A 19,032-nucleotide genomic window follows, 5' to 3' on the forward strand; every position below is an offset into this window, starting at 1 on the left:
CACCATCTTTCCCTTGAGCTATCTGCCGTAGTTCATTTAGAACCTTGCTTCATTTCCCCCATATTGATTACAAAGGTTAAAATAAGCTTATTTTTATATACGTTCTTTGTATACAGACATATGTCAGTATACACAGTTGATCATCTGCCATGGGATTTTTGTGCTACTATGGAACCCAAGCTCCTAGAAGTCAAGGGAGTCACATTTTTTATCAAATTATACTTACTATGCATATTATTAGTCTGTTTTCATGATGCCAACAAAGACCTGGATCTTTAAATCAACTCACTTCTTTTTGAAGTACATTTATACCTAGAAGACATGTTAATCATTGCTGCAGTTAAAAAAATCAATGTCACCTGTGGTAAGCTGCAAGTAACTAAAAACATGCACAACACACGTGAACCCCTGACTACATGTTAGTTTTTGGGTGTTCTGGCCACATGGACTCACATTGTTTGCTGCAAGCTTTGTACCCAGGGCCACCTTCCTCCCTTAAATAGAGAGATTAGCAGGGACAGGATTTAAAAATCCAGACTGAGCAAATTACAAAAGAAAAAGGTTTAATTGGACTTACAGTTAATAAGTTTTAACTTACAGTTAAAAAAGATTTAATTGGATTTCCACATGGCTGGGGAAGGTCTCACAATCATGACAGAGGATGAAAGGCACTTCTTACATGGTAGAGACAAGAGAGAATGAGGAGGAAGCAAAAGCAGAACCCCCTGATAAACCCATCAAATCTTGTGATATTTATTCACTACCATCAGAATAGTATGGAAAAGACTGGCCCCCATGATTCATTTACCTTTCCCCGGGTCCCTCCCACAACACTTAACAATTCAAGTTGAGATTTGGTTGGGGACATAGCCAAACCATATCACTCCTAGAAGCCAAGGGAGTCAAATTTATGTCATATTATAATTACTGGATAATGACTGGATTATGAAAGATTTTGAGCTCCTTTTCTATTCTAGAATTTTTAACATCTCTGAGTCTCCTCTGAGCACCCACTCACAGAGTGTTGAGGTCCAAGTGCAGAATTTGGCACAGGGTGGGCCCTCGCCAAATACTAGTCCCCACGAGTACCTAACAGATTCTTTTCCATTGTCCACCTCTTCCTCCAAGTCTGTGTGGCCCTGCTTTTCTGTCAGATTCTAACTCAGTTCACTGTGAAGAAAGGTAAATCAAAACATACCTTAAAACACTTTCCTCAGTTAGCTCTTGTATCTGTCCAGTTTTCCCTTTTTGGGACCATTTTGTGTCAGTCTCTGGCTGATCAGTGTTGACACCACGTCCAGATTTAGGATAAACTGCAATTTTTATGAACACAGCAAGAGTGTCACTACCTCTTCCAAATTAACAATGAAGGCATTAAATAAGAGCATCCTCAACAGCCACCTCTGCAGCTCCCTATGACCAGATACTTTGCAAATTATCAACAACCTTTCTTTGTGATCTTGCAGCTAATTTTACAAATAAAATTTTCTGAGACATATCAAATCTTTACCAACATAAGATATATTACATCTCTTGAATTTCCCCTTTATCTATTCATAACTCTGTCAAAAAAAAAGCTATTGTGCAGGAATGATTTGTCTCTTTGAATCCTAAGTCACTATTGTTCCTGATATCATCACTCTCCTGCTACTTAGAGATGTGTATGTATAAATATATGTATGTGTATATATATGTATGTATATATGTGTGTATATATATGTATATATATGTGTGTATATATATGTGTGTGTGTGTATATATATGTGTATATAAGATTATGATTGGAAGTGATGTTTACAGGGCATTATTGCCAGTTATCTTTCTTTTCTTCTAACTTCCAAAATCAGGCTATGTTTTATATTCACCCCAGTCCATCCATCTGGTAATTTTCCTGATTCCATAGCAAGTGCTCAGCCTGATTTTTGATGATTACTATGTGAAGCTCATCAAACTCGAGGGTCCCATCCCCTGGACCTTGAGCGACATCCTAAGTAATCTAGGCCAATGTCGAGGAGTCCTCACACTCTCACAGTGTGAGGGAAACCCACTTCCCAGGCGCCAAGAGGGAAGCGTAGGAACTCTAGGTTCTTCATTAGTAGAAATATTTCTTTTTCAGGGAGCTCCTATGGAGATACAGGGTTTTAAGAAAATTTTAAAAATTACAGAGATCAACTAAGAATAGAAGTAGTACTTCATTTTCACATGGCCTAATATAAGTTGGGAAATTTGTCCATCTTAATCTCTTGGATATTTTACTTGTTTTGGTGTCTTGTATTTTAAAGAAAGAAAATGGACATTTATTGAAAGCCTATCCTGGCCCAGTCCACACAATCCCTTATTTATTTTATTATCCCCATTTTATGGATGACATTATAGAGACTGTGGTTACATGGTCATGCCTGAGGCCACAAGGACAGCAAGTAGAACTGGGACTCTTATACAGTCTCTTTAACTTCAGAGACCTGTCATTTTCTACTACGCATGCTGATTTATGTTTGGCAGAAAATCATTCTGTGACCACAGATAAGTCTCATGCCTATGCTGATCCCAGTTTCCTCTCCTATAAAATGGAGGGGTTGCAATAACTTCATCGCTAAGATTTCTGCTTGTTGTAACACTGTTGAGAGCCTTGAAGGACCTGAATTCAGGGCAAGAGAAGACCTGATTGTCTTTCCGATAGGTAAATGCTGATTTAAAAAAATAGAAAAAATAAAGAGAGAACAATATGAAGTAGGACATATTGGCTTAAGTAAATGTGAGTGTGGTTCATGTAGCTTCAGAAAACTAAATGGCTAGAGGTAATTTTGCAAATAGTTTTAGGGTCTATGAGGAGCTGAAGCCCTTGTGTAAATTTCCTTAGACATACCAACTAGGCCATAAGAAATGGGAAATGCCTAGATTGGAAACTTTTTTTGTTTTGTTTTTTGAGATGAAGTGTTGCTCTGTCACCCAGGCTGGAGTGCAGTGGTGCAATCTCGGCTCACTGCAACCTCTGCCTCCTGGGTTCAAACAATTCTCCTGCCTCAGCCTCCCGCGTTGCTGGGACTACAGGTGCGTGCCACCACGCCTGGCTAATTTTTTAGTAGAGACGGGGTTTCACCATGTTAGCCAGGATGGTCTCAATCTCCTGACCTTGGGATCCTCCTGCCTTGGCCTCCCAAAGTGCTAGGATTATAGGCGTGAGCCACTGTGTGCAGCCTAGATTGAAAACGTTATGGCTTCCAAACTGCTAACTCCAACCCAAGTCACAGCTCTTCACCAGGTCATCCAAAAAGAGGCTCTCACAGGGTTTTTGAATGAAAGCTCAGCCTTTTGGAGAACATTATTCTGTTTACTGATATTTCCAGAAATCCTCATCACTTAAGGAATTTGAATTACTAGTATGATCTTCTCTTCTGTTTTACATTCCCTCTTCCTTTGCACATAGTAGACGAGGTGGCCTTTCACATAATTTAGTACCTTTGATAGGGAGAAAAATTATCTGTAGTTATGAGAGGGGCCATTACTTATATGGTTGACTACATTCTTAACCCTCCCTCCCTCCCTTCCCTCTTTTCTTCCTTCCTTCTTTCCTTCCCTCCCTCCCTCCTCTCTCCCTTCCTTCCTTCCTTCCTTCCTTCCTTCCTTCCTTCCTTCCTTCCTTCCTTCCTTCCTTCCTTCCTTCCTTTCGTCCTTCCTCTTTCCGTTTTGGGGAAAGGAGGGGAAGGGTTTTGCTTTCAACAGCTTCTGTGTTTCAATTTATAGTTTCTACACACAGTATTTTTAAAGACTCTAATAGGCTCACTCATCACTGGCCTGACCCATGCTCCACTTTCTCTCCCAGCTGGGACACTTGGCTCCTTGGCCAAGGCAGTGAAAGAAGACATCACAGGCTGGTCATTGACAATGGCTCTAGCATGTGCAAAGCTGGCTTTGCTGGGCACAACACCCCCCAACCCATATTCCCCCTCCATCATTGGGCACCCCTGGCACCAGGGCATTATGATGGGCATGAGCCAGAAGGACTCCTTTTAGGCCCAGAGTAAGCACAACATCCTGACCCTGAAGCACCCCACTGAGCATGGCATCATCACCAACTGCAATGACATGGAGAAGATCTGGCACCACATCTACAGCCAGCTGCAAAACACCTCTGGGGAGCACCTGGTTCTGCTGACCGAGGCCTCCCTGAACCCCTAGGCCACTCATGAGAAGATGACCCAGATAATGTTGGATACTTTCAATACCCCAGCCATGCAGGTGGCCATCCAGGCTGTGATATACCTGCACTCCTCTGGCAGCACCACTGGCACTGTGATGAATTCTGGTGACGGGGTCACCAACACAGTGCCCTTCTACCAGGTCTGCACTCTCTTGCATGCCATTCTGCATCTGACCTGGCTAGCTGGGACCTGACTACCTCACAAATACCCTCACAGAGCAAGGCTACAGCTTCGCCTCCATAGCCAAATAGGAACTCATGCACAAAATCAAGGAGAAGATGTGCTATCTCTCCCTGGACTTCCAGTAGAAGATGGCCACCAGTCCCCAGCTCCTCCTTAGAGAAGAATTAATAGCTTCCAGACAGCTGGGTAATCACCACTCGCAACGAGAGGTTCCAGTGTCCCTCCTTCCTGGGAGTGGAACCTTGTGGCATCGATGAGACCACATTCAACTTCATAAAATGCAATGTGGACATCTACAAGGACCTGTTTGCCAACACAGTGCTGTCTGATGACACTAACATATACCCAGGGATCACCGATAGGATGCAGAAGGAGATCACCGCCCTGGTGTTGAGCACCATGACGATCAAGATCATTACTCCCCTTGAAGGCAAGTACTCAGAATGAATTGGTAGCTTTATCCTAGCCTCCCTGTCCTCCCTCCAGCTGAGGTAGATCAGCAAGCAGGAGTGTGATGAGCTGGCGCCTCCATCATCCACTGCAAATGCTTCTAAATGGACTGTGAGCAGATGCATAGCATTTGCTGCATGAGTTAATTCAGAAGTATAAATCTGCCCCAGGCAAATGTATACACCACATGCTAACCTCACAAAATTGGAATAAGCCTTTGAAAAGAAATTGGTCCTTGAAACTTGTATCTAATATCAGCACTGGATTATAGACTTTGCTGCTGACTTTGACCTTGTATTCAAGTGAATTGTTCCCTTGGTATTTGTTTAATACCCTGTACATATCTTTGATGTAAACCTTTAGTGCATGTTGCTCTATCACTTTCTGGCTGAGGTGAGAACATGTTTTTGGAGGAGAAGTCTGTGGCTTGGTGAATCTGCATGACCAGCAGTCCCTTGATCTGTGCGGGTATTACTGTGTCAGAACTGAGTGCTTCAGGATTTCTCTAGAGGCTGACAAAACTGAACCAGTTGTCCTTTCTGTCTTGCCAGTCTGTGAGGGTTGCAGGAGTCCAAGCCTTCGGATTCAGTTTCCTTTCTCACCTGATGTTTTCCTGCTAGAACACCAGGGCTTGCCTTGAGTTGGAAGTGGTTTGCATTTACACCTGTAAATGTATTCATCCTTTTACTTTATTTAAGGTTTTTGTACACAATTCTCAATTCTCTAAGAGACTAAAACAAATTTTGTTTTTCTCGTGTTACATGAGGACATTAGGCCCCAGGAACATGTCACTGTGAAAGTGCTGCAGTAAAACATACAAACAGGATGAAAACAAATGCTTCAGTGGGCACACTTTTACATAAAATTCTGCAATTTCTATGAAGTCAGCCTGTCTTTTGATACCCTCTGTTGGACCAAGTACCTTAAGCAAGTATTCCTTTTTAGGCAGTTTGAATACAATTAAATTTTGTAGGATAGATCCCTGTGAATTTTTTGATTTGAGGTAAGGGTGACAGAAATGGGGGCTAGCTGGTTAAAAACTCAAGACCAAGGTACTCCTTCAATCATATTATGAAACATATGTATTTTAAAAATCGAGATTCATGTAATTTTCTGACTTGATTGAACTAGAAACTCTCAGCAAGAGCTTGATTTCCAGCCCATTATCCAGACCAAATAGGTTTGGATGAGCTTCTGTTAAGTATGCAATTCTTAGGCGTTCTGAATTCTGCTCATCAACAGTAAAGACATGTTGCAGATGACTAGCAGAGGAGCTTTTGGGTCCTCTAATTTCCACTGTCTGAGCCATCAGTGAGCAGGGGCACAGCATCCTAATCTAGAGTGCCTGCACAGGCCTTTCCCAAAATAGCTTCTTGGCTACTCTCCTTTGGTTACTTCTCTGAGCTAGAAACATAAAAATCTGGCAAACCTAGGATTACAAATGTCACTGCATAGTATCGGCAGATCACAGAGTGGTGATTCAATTATTAAGCCCCTGGCTGGGCGAGGGGTGGGGGCTGTCTCAGTTTTCCTATCTTTAAAATGTGAGTAATGCCATTCTAAAGGTGTGCTGAAAAGAGAGGTGATATATACATGTATATACATAAAATGTCATGCAAAATGTCTAGCATAGGGAACACAATAAAGTGCTTGTGGCATCTGGTGGTTGTTGGTGCTGCTTAACAAATGTAACAAACGCATATGAAATAACTGCTTTATGTCCATGCCTTGCAAAGAGATCACAGACATTAGGGCTCCTGTCCAGGCAGAGCCCACATGGACCCTACCCACACCTGTGCTCTGCCCAGAGCCCCTCACTATTTGCCGAGCTTGTTAGGATTCCATTGTGTGCCATGCAGGCTTGAGTGCCACCTCTTCTTATCCAGATCACCAGACCTGGTAGTCATGCAATTTTAGGCATGGAAGAGACCTTTGCCAACAAAATGAAAAAGGAATTCTAACTTCTTTCTTTGCCAATTCCTAAACCTATATGGTCATGAGAACTGAGATATATACTTTTTCTTCCCCCAGTGCCTCAAAAGGCATGTGCTAAGTAGCACATGCCTAAAGGTGATTTGTTCTTTATGAATATATTATTCAAAGTATCAGTGCTCAATCTGAACACATCTTAAAATTGTAGATATGGGCCAGGCGCGGTGGCTCATATAATCCCAGCACTTTGGGAGGCTGAAGCGGGTGGATCACGAGGTCAAGAGATCAAGACCATCCTGGTCAACAAGGTGAAACCCCATCTCTACTAAAAATTAGCTGGGCATGGTGGTGCGCGCCTATAGTTCCAGCTACTCGGAAGGCTAAGGCAGGAGAATTGATTGAACCCAGAAGGAGGAGGTTGCGGTGAGCCAAGATCGTGCTGTTGCACTCCAGTCTGGGTAACATCAGCGAAACTCTGTCTCAAAAAAAAAAATGTAGATATGATGCCGTTTTAATGAAAGGTTGTTAGAAAGCTGCAGCTGTCTGGCATGTGCCAGTAGTTTAAGTGCGTGTGTGTGTGTGTGTGTGTGTGTGTGTGTTATGTAAGTTATTCATGCTCTTTTAGAGAAATTGAGAGATAAACAGTAATAAAAATGTAAGTGACCCAAAATTCCACTATGCAGAGTCTATTTAGTTGTTAGTCTTCTGGACTCTTTTGGGCATCCATACACATGCATCTAAATTAAAAAATGTAGACATCCTGTAATAAAATAGGGCCATATTTTACATGCTAATTTTATTCCATTCAATAATATTGTAACTGTCTTTACATCTCTTTCTCATATATATATATATACGTATGTGTGTATATACACTCATTTATGTCTTTATCCCAAATGACTATAAATACCATAATTTATTTAATCAATTTCCTATTATCAAATAGTTGTTTTAATGTTTTTCTCATAAATGTGACCCAGGAGGCATTACTAGTCAATAAGTACAAATATAGTAACATTAGTTCCTCAATTTAATATCTCTAGTGGTCCAACTTCCATCATTTTCAGAATTTTCCTCCTTTAATATTTCCAAGAATCCCCAGGTGGTCACATGTGTCCGTGGATCATTCCTGAACCAAGGCAATGCATCCCCAAGTTCCACAGGACATGCTCTGGCCTGGCACTGTGCTCCCGTTGTTGTACTACTGACCTCATCACCATGTTCTGAAAACCCACCATTCCAAATGTGTCCATTAATGCATTTCAAAATTGCCAATCTCTTCTGCTATATAAGCCCTATGAAGTGAAAAGGAAACAATATCTTTGCTATACTCAGCTAGGACCCCATAGTGAGGGTGCCTGCAGCCCAATGTGTCCACTGTTGTCATACACTCTATCAATTCTCACATAACTACTCTCTCAAGTGGCCACCCACACCTCGCTAGTAAAGGGCAGAATGACCAGTTTGTTGGAACTTTTCTGGTTTGAGCTCCCTAAGTTCCGTGTCCCAGAAAACTTCTCAATCCTAGGCAAATCTGAATAGTTGGCCTCTCTAGTAGAGGGGTTGATTCAAGTGCTGGCACCAGCCAGCACTTTGTATTTGGAACCACTGCTTCCTTCTGAGGCCCTGGTGATAAGCCAGGGGCTTACTTTCTCCTTTCTGATGAAATTCACTTTAGGATTACCACCAACTGGTTTTCACCAGAGCACATTCACCAGAGCCACATTCACCAGATATGTCTGCCTATATCTCAACCTCAAAAAAAAAAACTGACATGGTTTTAAGTATTTTATCCCAAGAGGCTCTTCAGCTCTTCAATTAGCCTTGTGTTTAGCCTCTGAAACTAGTGAATGCTGGTGCAAATAAGGTGGGAGAGGTGTTGCCCGACCCCACTCAGCAGTAACACTGGAATCTCATTGTTTTTACTTTCACAAGAACAAAGCCATGATGAATATCCTTGCACTTAGACCTCTATGCATGAGCTTGATTGTTTCTTCAGGATAGATTCCCCCAAATGTAATTGCTTTTTGGGATTTGATACATATTGCAGTTTCCCTCCAGAAGGTCTATTCCAATTTATTCTTTTGGATTTATTTTTTAAACCATGCAAATCTATGTTCAGAATGAAAAAGAAGCTCTGACCACTTTCTAGGAGAAAAGAGCATGTTCTATGTCAGAAAGTCCTTGCCAGAGGGGAAAGGGAGAGGACATGAGAAAAGGGCTGGGGAGGAAGAGTTCCAGGGTTGCCTGAAAGGACATGAGCTTTAATAAGCCACTTACACGCAGGGCTTTGCGGTTACTACAGAGCACCTTCTCCTAGAATAACTATGCCCCTCTGAGCACAACATTTCCTCTTTTACTCAGGTCAAAATTTCTGCAGGCTGCTACAGGCAGACCCCAGCCAGGGAATCTGCACTTGCAAGAAAAACAGAGGCTGGGAAAATTCCACTCCGACTTGCCCTCTTTTCTCATTTGATTCCTATGAAACTGTGGCTACTGGGCTCCAGGAAACAAAAATAATAAGAAACCCAAACCAAGTTCATCGTTAGTAAAATGAAGTAGTCTTCTAGTGATTTGGTGGGCAGCCCAACATGGGATGGAGGATTTTGCCTTAGAGAAAGTTCCTAAAACAATGTGTGATACTGATCAGGGTAACTGACAGGGCTTTGTGTGTCATACAACCCTTGATTACCAGGTCTCCTGGTTTCATGGGTCCAGCTCCCTAGTGAAACACTGGCTCAGTATGTCCCAGAATCAGGCAGAGAAAGTGAAACCTGGGTTTATGGAGTGTATCAAGTTATGTTCAACATATAACCAGCACAGCTAACCATTTTCTTGGAATGCAAATGTATCAAGGTATATTCAATACATACTCTAGGATGAAACACACAGGGAGGGAGGTGTATACAAAGCGCATGTCTGCTCCACACAGTTTCAAATCCAAGTAAAGAAAATATAAGGGATTCAGAACAAGGAGAATGTCCTGTTTGTGTGAATACTTTGTAACTCTTGTAAGTTACTGTCTTCTCTTCACTGAACAGTATGGAATGCAAATCATTGTTACCATTTAATCTAATTTGAATGCCAAGTGCACTAAATAGGTAACATTTACATGATTAACTGGAAAAATAACAAAAATAAGACCCAATTCCCTCAACATTCCTGCAGAGTCCTGGATAGGTAGTTGGTCCTGATCTTGGTCTTGGCTGACCAAGATTCTCCAGCCAAGAGCAGGCTTTCAGGACGCCCCCACTGGCTCATCCAAGACATCCTTCTGCACTGCCTGGACTTGAATGAGGAACAAGGAGCAAGAAATCACAGCATTGGAGATCATGGCTGAGGTACTGCTTTTATTTGGATACTTAACTCTTCTATGTCTCATGGGAAAAATAATCCAGCAAGACATACCAGAAACTTGGTTTCTGATCTGTGTAAATCTAGCCATAAATAAATTGCTTCTCCTCTCTGGGAATTAGTTTCCTGCCCTTTAAAATTAGAAGTTTTAACTATGTTGTCTCCTAAGATCTTTTCACCTGTTCTATCATCAACAAAATAGCTCCCATCAAATAAAACATCTATATCTCTTTTGGGTTTTGAATAAGTTCAATTTAAAACCCTCAGATGAATTTCTGCAGGCACTGTGTGAAAAGTCACATGCTAAAGGGCAATTGTTTGCCCTTCATTGTTTCACTACTATTGCCCTTGTTGGCCTTCGGTAGTTGGAGGTTTCTATATGTCCTGGACATGGACAAATCTATCCCTTGCCATCAAAATGGCAAAAGAAAGTGCAGTTTTGCTGTTTTTGTGCCATTCTTTGGGTTTCATTGGCTTCTTGGAAGGCAAATAAATGAGCTTTTGCCACTTTCACTGTTATATCCCTTCATGTTTTACGATTCCGAGTGCAGATTCTAGATTGACTGCTACTTACTCCAGCCTTTCCCCGAGCTCCAGCTAAAGAACATCTGAAATAAACACATGCACATGTACTGTAACATCGTCAGCTGGTTTCCAGCGTTGACCATGAGAAGTTGGCAGTCAATTTGATCATGCTTCCTGTGGGGGTAGCCTGTCCTTTCTTGTTGCTTTCTTGTCTCTTGTTCATGTTGCTGATTTTATCATGTTTTTAGCAATTTTTAATCATCATCTCATATTCCCTGAAACTTTATTTATAATAATTTTTTGAGGACTGTGTTCTTCAGAGAGAGGCCTAATCAACCTGGAGTTATTTTTAACCACAGAATTCATTTGGGTTTTTAGTCCATTGAGATAGGATGAATGTGGGCCCAGATCCCCCAAGCAAAAGTTCAGGCAGACAAATGTCACTCTATGAGGCAGGTTATCCTACTGAGGGTATAGCCCTTCAAGGGTGATGTTTTATTCAGAGCCCCAGGCTTCGTCTCTAGTCCCCTCTGAATGTGACTCTAGGCCACCAGGGTAATCCTTGGACTTGGGGAAAATGTTAGCTCTATTGGTTTTAAGATATGTCTACATATTCCCCAGTACTTCTCCTTTCAAAAACTGGAAACTAAATTCCACCCCCTAGAGTGTGAGCTGAATTTGATGATTTATTTCTAATGAACAGAAAATGGTGGAAGTCATGGTGCCTGACTTTTGAGACACTATGGCCTCCTCCTTGCTCTCCTGGGACTGTTTATCGTGGGGGACGCCAGTTACCAAAGTGTCAGGACACTCAATCAGCCCTATGAAGAGGCACCACGGCATGGATGTGAGGCCTCCTGCCAAAAGCCATGTGAGCATGCCATCTTGGAAGCACATCCTCCAGCCCCAGAAAGCTTTCGGATGATCATACCCATGGCCAATATCTTGACTGCAGCCTCTGAGCCAAAACCACCCAACTAAACAGCTCCCAAATTCCCAACCCACAGAAACTGAGGTAATAACTGTTTATCATTTTAATACACTTAAGTTTTGGGGTAATCTTGTCAAATCTAAAGCTAGTGAGGCAGGTTCATTAACCTCATGATGTAGGTAAGGAGGCCGTTTCAAAAAGGCTGAGTATCCTACCCAATGTCACATTGCCAACAGGAATGGAGCTGCAATCTGAGCCTAAGTATAACAAACTCCAAAGTCCGTGTTCCCTTTAAATCCCAAGCCAGATAGGGAAGGGATAGGTGGGAATAAACAAGGTAGAAGCTAGGATCCCTGCTACCAGTGTGTTGAGGCTGCAGAGGGACTTTTGTGATCTTCAAGTGGACCTCCCAACTGTTCCTTGGAAAAGTCATTTGTCCCCATGCTGTCCTGTCTTCTACTTCCCAGGGTGTTCCCCAGGGACCTACTCTAAAGTGTGGCCTACAGCACTGCTCTCCCTTTGCATGTGCTCTCTGGGAGGACTGGGCTACCAGTGGTTCCCATTCCTGATCATTTCCAGACAACCCCCAGCTCTCTTTGCAGCCCTGCCTTCAGTCTTTCCCAGACTTGTCTCTCTTGTGGTTGTGTGGAAGGCTGCACAACCAAATGATGAGCTCATAGTATCATATACCCAGTAGACAAGTAATTTAACTTCCGTAAGCCTCAGATTGCTCATCTATAAAATGGGAGCAATAGTGCTTATCTCATGCATTTGTGAATATTAAATGTTATACTATAAGATATATACAACCCAGTGATTGTCACATAGTAAAAGCTGACTTCTGAATAAATGGTAGTTATCTAGAAAGTTTAACAAATTTAGTTGATATTGGCTGGTGGCATAGCATGTGGTTGGGAAAGGTTTGTTTTTATGTATTTTCCAGTTTTCACAGTTCATTGTAATACAAATGTAAATTTAGTGAAAGGAACAGGATGAAAATATGCAAGGCCCTTCCTATGGCCTCAACCAACCAGGGATTTAACATCATTAAGATAGCTACTTGGACAATTTAAGGCCACATATTTGCAAATGGGATTTTAAGGGTAAAAACTCATTTGTAACCCTAAGGTGTTTAAACAACCCTGCAATTTGATCTCAAATCCCCACAGCACTATCTTAACTACTCCAGCCTCCTGTCTGCCAATCCCAGTCTTCCTTCCCAGTCTTTCTTCTAAGACCACCTGTCAATTGCTGCAATGGCTGCGGCTTTGTGAGGCTCTCAGCTGTAACCTGATCTCCACAAGTGTTTGAGGGATGCTGCAGCTGCCACAAAATTTGTATGTTTCACAGAGTTGTGCTGTGGCTGGGGTTCAATGTCAGGCCTCTGGAAAGTTTCCATTCATTCATTTACTCATTCACCAAAACGTGTTGAGTGCTCGCGAAGGGCTGGTCCCTGTGCTGACTAAGCCCTGGGAGTTGAAAGGAAGTAAAATAGTGCCTCTGTCTTTAGAGAGCTCACAGATTAGTAGCAGGCATAGACAGACAACGATGTATTACAACACAGATTCGTGCTTGATACAAGAACAGAAGCAGATACAAATATGGAAGAAAGTAATTGACCATCCAAGGTGGGAGGCGAGGGGAGGGGAGGCACAGCTTCCCACAGGCATGATATCGTGTGGGCTGTGAAATGTTTCTCTTGGCTCTAGTACCAACTCCCATGTAATGGCACCCTGCCTTCTTACCTTTGTTCTTCCTATCTCACTGCCCAAATCATTTTCTAGTTTCCATTTACTGTTAACTGAGTTCCCAGTATCTTATTTCCTCATCTTTGCAGCACATCTCCCACCCCAGCACAACCCCAGAGGCACTTTCTGCTCAACATTAAATCCTACCGTTTCTTCTTCTGTCTTCCTTCGCCTTCCCAGGGCTCCGGTCCGAGCCATAATCGCTTCACACCTGGACTCCTGCCTCCCAATTAGCTCCCCTTCCTCCAGCCTGGGGGTCTCCTCTCCTCTATTGGACACACATCATTGAGAATCATCTTCCTCCAGCGTCACTTAGATCACGTTGCTCTCCTCTTTGCTTGCCCATAAAGGCTCCCAGTTGTCTCCCAAATCATATTAAAACTCCTCTAGTCTCAGGCTTCAAGACCCACTACCAACTAGCGCTGCCTTACCTAACAGCTGGCCTCACTCAGCTCAGGCCCACAGCTTCGCTGTAGCTGGGCAGAGCTCTTCCACCTGCTTCTTTGCACCTGCACAGCCATTCCTATCCATGCAGCTATCTGAAATCACTGTGTGTGCGCACTCTCACAGAGGGGTGTGTGTGTGTGTGTGTGTAGGGGAGGGCATGTGTTTGCAGGAGAGGGAGGAAAAGAGAAGGGGAGCCAGCCACTCTCCCTCCACATTCTACTATAGGGGAAAGTTCTGAAACAGGAGCACCAAGAGTAGAGATGAAAGAGAAACCCGGGAGAGGGCGGTGGCAGGACGTCAAGAGGGGAGGAGCTAAAACTGTGCTCTGCTGCTAGCTGTGGACAGCTGAAAGGACGCAGGAGCGGGCACTGGCGGCTCTGCTAACTCTTTCGCTGCCTCCCTTCCGTGTTGCTCTGTCTTCTCTTTTCTTGGGGTGCTTGCTCCAGTCCCTTAGACGTGTGCATTGCATCGTGTCATTCTTATCCTTAACACTCCTCTGAAGCTTCCTCTCAGGGTAGAGTACAGCTCTTTTCACTCAGAAAGATGTGGTCTGACTGGGCGCTGTGTCTCATGCCTGTAATCCCAGCACTTTGGGAGGCCAAGGTAGGTGGATCGCTTGAGGTCAAGAGTTCGAGGCAAGCCTGGCCAATATGGCAAAACTCATCTCTACTAAAAATACAAAAATTAGCCGGGTATGATGGCTGGTGCCTCTAATCCCAGCTACTCACGAGGCTGAGGCAGGAGAATCTCTTGAATCCAGGAGGTGGAGGTTGCAGTGAACTGAGATCATACCACTGCACTCCAGCCTGGGAAACAGAGCAAGACTCTGTCCCCCCAAAAAATAGTAATAAGAAACCTCTGGTCTGATTTTGCTGCTTCTCCAGCGTCATCCCATACCACTCTCTTCCTTACTCACTAGGCTGGGGGCTGTCTGGTTGTTCTTCCAGCCTCTGAAATACTCCCCTCCCATGGTGGGGCCTTTGCACATTCTGTTGCTTCCTCTTGATCCCATTTCTCATCTAGCCGAGCCTGTTCATCATTCAGGCCTCAGCTTCCATCCCACCTTCCCTGACCACCTTCACTACAATTCTCTATGAAAACAACACTCTGTCTATGTCTTTTATAGTGCTAGCTATAGTTTGTAAACTGACATGTAATAATATGTTTTCTCATTGACTGGCTACCTCCACTGGTAAGTTGTAAGCCCTGTGAGGTAGGAAACCATTCGTCTTGTTCACTGATGTGCTTCTATAAAATGCCTGGCACAGAGTAGGAGCTCAGTAAATATTTTTACTAAGATTTTATCTTTTTTCACTTTCTCACTCAACATCATCCATCATCTCCCCAAATCATAGGTGCCCTGTGCTTGGTCCAGTTTTTGGACAAGAGGAAATACTTTGGTCTTGCAGGAAGCTTTTCTCTATCCGCCTTGCATATCCAATCCCCAAAGCCACTATTTTATGCCTTTCAAAATCTATTCAAGCATCTTCTGCTTCTGAGACAATTTTGCAAAACAACCCTTTCCAAGTCTAGTCTAGGACCTGCAAATAAAAATGCCCATAGAGGCCAGCAAGTAATGAAGTGAGATGTGTAGGGTGAGAGAGAGTGCTGGGGACCACAATTACCTGCTAAGCTGGTGTTCCGTGTAAAGAGAGACATTTTCCCTGCTCTGCTCCAGTGTGTTGTTAACATGCAAGGAAAGTGGGCCTCATATTGTTAGATTTTCCAATTTTTTAAACAAAGCTAAAAATAAGAATTGGTATATGAAACACCCATATTTTAAAAACAGGCTGGAGGAATCACTCTACAATCTCTACCAGCCTGATGATCAACTTCTGCTCTATTCTGTCAAGGTGGTTGCTTCACACTTGAGTCTGTGTGTGGTGGGTATTGTTCAAATGCCTGAGTCCTGTGCCATGCCAGAGCTGATGCCAGGATTCAGTCTCCCTGCCTTCTTTCCAATCCCTCCAAAGCACCCCTTCTTTTTGTCAGGGTTTCTTCCCAGGAAGGCAGCAGCCAGCTGTGCTGTTGAGTGGACAGAGCCTTGCCTGTGAGGCGCAGAAGCACAGCACTTCACCAAGACTCCCAGATTTTGTTCATTCTGCCTCCATCCCTCCACCAGTGCGAGAATTACAGACTCTCCATTTTCTCCACTCTCCTTCTGCCTTAATGCCTTTGTTGAAAAGTATCCCCATGCTTTGTTCTAAATTCCAGTGTCTTTTGTGCTATGATGATAATGGTAACTCTATAATTGTGCATAAGTCAGCAAACCAGAGTAATGCCTTATCCATTCAGCATTGTCAGGAAATGAGGTGTTCCACATAATTAAATTGTCCAGATAACTAGAGCTAACCAACATTTTAAAGATCAACATTTTTAAAAGAGTCAATGGAAACATCCCAAAGTTTATTATACACCCTTTTGCTCTCTTTATTTTAAAATTATTTATATATATATATTTTTTAGGATAGAAACAAGAGGGTAGAGAGTGATCATTAAGTCTTTCTCTTATCCCAGCACTACAGCGCTCACTTCCCCATGCCTAACAGAGGCTACTGGTGCCACCATTACCAAGCTACACACATGTCCTTCCTGTGATAATCTACATGTACACAAGCCTGAAAGTGGCATGCCACGGTGCTCTACGACACCTTGTCTTTTAAGGACTTATGTATTGATCATCGTTTTTCATCAATACACAAAAAGCTGCCTCATTCTATGTAATGGCAACATCTGGTCCATTGTATGGATGCAGCATTAGTTAATTAATCTGTCTCCTACTGATGAGCATCTAGTTATTTTCAATCTTTTGCTATTTTTTAAAATGCTGCAGTTTTAATCTATTTACTCCATATTTTGCACACATTCAAATATATTTGTAGGTTAAATTTCCAGAAGAGAATTGCTGGCTCCAAGAAGGGATATGTGCTTTTGTCATTGCGATAACTATTATCACATCACCTTTCATAGTTTGCATCAATTTCTTTCTCTTGTTATCACTGTATGGGAGAACTCCTTTCCCCACATCGTCACCAATGCAATATACAACCAAATTTTCTTTAAAATTTTTGAGAGTCAGCAAGTAAAGGATACTAGTGCATTTAAGTTTTTAAAATGTATATTTTATTGTGGAATGTGACTTTTATAAAGCCACATTCTCTGTGCTTCTAATATGCTTTGGTTTGAATTTTATTTTGTCTGATATGAGAATTATAAAACTTTCTTTCTTACCATTTTCATTTTTCTTGTGACTTTTTCTGCATCCTCCCTTTTCTTTAGTGTGATATATTTGTTATAACTGATAAACAAGTATTGATATATTATTTTAACTGAATTAGGGTTCACTTTTGGTATTATACATTCTATGGGTTTGGGCAAGTATAACATGTTTCCGCCGTTGTAGTAGCATACTGAGTATCTTCGCTGTTCTGAAAGTCCCCTGTGCTCTACCTATTCAGTCCTCCTTTGCACTCCCCTCTAGAACCCCTGGCAACCACTGATCTTTTTACTGTTTTCATAGTTTTGCCTTTTCCAAGATGTTGTATAGTTAGAAACATACAGTATAGAGCCTTTTCAAACTTGCTCCTTTCACTTAGTAATATGCATTTAAGTTTCCTACATGCCTTTCCATGGCTTACCAGCTCATTTCTTTAGTGTTGAATGCTATTCCATTGTCTGGATGTACCACAATTCGTTTATCCATTAACCTTTTAAAGCATATCTTGTTTGCTACCAATTTGGGGCAATTATGAATAAAACTGTGATAAACATTCATGTGCAATGTTTTATGTGGATATAGTTTTCTTTGTCATTTTTCTTTTTTTTTTTTTTCTGAGACAGAGTTTTATTCTTACTGCCCAGGCTGGAGTGCAATGGCACAATCTCGGCTCACCGCAGCCTCTGCCTCCCTGGTTCAAGCCATTCTCCTGCCTCAGCCTCAGCTGGGATTACAGGCATGCGCCACCATGCCCAGATAATTTTTTGTATTTTTAGTAGATACAGGGTTTCTTCATGCTGGTCAGGCTGGTCTCGAACTCCCGACCTGAAGTGATCCGCCCACCTCGACCTCCTAAAGAGCTGGGATTACAGGTATGAGTCACTGTGCCCGGCCTTATGGACATAAGTTTTCAACTCATTTGGATAAAAATCTAGGAGCAAGTTTGCTGGATTGTATGGCAAGGCTATGTTTAGCTTTGTGAGAAACTGCCAAACTGTTTTCCAAGGTGACAATACCATTTTGATTTCCCAACAGCATTTAATGAGAGTTCCTGTTGCTTCACATTCTTGCCAGCATTTAATGCTGTCAACATTTTGGATTTTAGCCCTTCTGATAGACGTGCAGTGATAGCTCACTGTTATCGCTGCACATTTTAATTTGCATTTCTCTAATGACGTTGAGCACCTTTTAGTATGCTTGCTTGCCATCTGCTCTGGTGAGGTGTCTTCAGATCTTTTGCCTGCCTTTTAATTAAGTTGTTCATTTTCTTATTATTGAGTGTTAAGAATTATTTGTATGTTTTAAATATAAGTCCTTTATCTTGGTTTTGCAAATATTTTCTCCCAGTCTGTAATTTGTCTTCATCTCATTTACTTTTAATTTGCAGCTTTCTTAGTATGAGTGAGGTTTATGAGCATCTTTTCATATTTTAAGGGCCATGTAGATTTCTCATTCTGAGCACTATGTATCCTTTGGTCTTTTCATGCTAGTGACTTGGTAAACCTAACAAAATTTAATCATTATTCAAGAATCATTAATGTGAACATAGATTGCTACAGTATCCCATGATTGTCCAAACTGCTCTGCTCCTTTGAGCTTTTGTATCTGTTTTTTCATAGTTCCCTTTTCTCTGCCCAGGGTTTAGGAAAGATACCATCATTTCTTGGTTCTCTTAAGTGTCTGTCTTTCAAAGCCTTTGCCCCCTTCTTGTAATTTGAGGCCTCTGATACTAAGAGTTTCTGATACGAAAACAATAAAAATGTGCTGTAATAAACTGGAAACTTGACTGATTCATGAGTCTAATTCATAGACCACAGCACATATACTTTACACCTCTATTTGGTTACTCGGGAGTCTTTATTTTCTGGTTCTTGACCTTCTTCGGAATATTCAAAGTTGTCTAGCCAATGAATTTTTACTTATAGTATTCTCTGCTAGAACATTTGTGGGTAATCACAGGCTGGAAGTCCTAGTTGTGAGTAGAGCCCATGGGTCGACATGATCCTATAAATAGAAACATAATTGCCTTAAATACAGGAAAAT

General features: G+C 42.1%; 1 long non-coding RNA gene across 1 annotated transcript; it reads right to left on the bottom strand.

Moving 5' to 3' along the window:
* Positions 1-225: 225 nt before the first annotated feature.
* On the bottom strand, positions 226-13,872 carry LOC128929978 (uncharacterized). Its single transcript, XR_008477407.2, has 3 exons — positions 13,473-13,872; positions 1,199-1,313; positions 226-312 (listed from the first exon to the last, which is right to left on the bottom strand). It is a non-coding gene; the product is annotated as an uncharacterized LOC128929978 (long non-coding RNA).
* Positions 13,873-19,032: the final 5,160 nt, after the last annotated feature.

The sequence above is a fragment of the Callithrix jacchus genome, chromosome 2 (assembly GCF_049354715.1).
Source record: "Callithrix jacchus isolate 240 chromosome 2, calJac240_pri, whole genome shotgun sequence".
NCBI classification, from domain to species: Eukaryota; Metazoa; Chordata; class Mammalia; order Primates; family Cebidae; genus Callithrix; species Callithrix jacchus.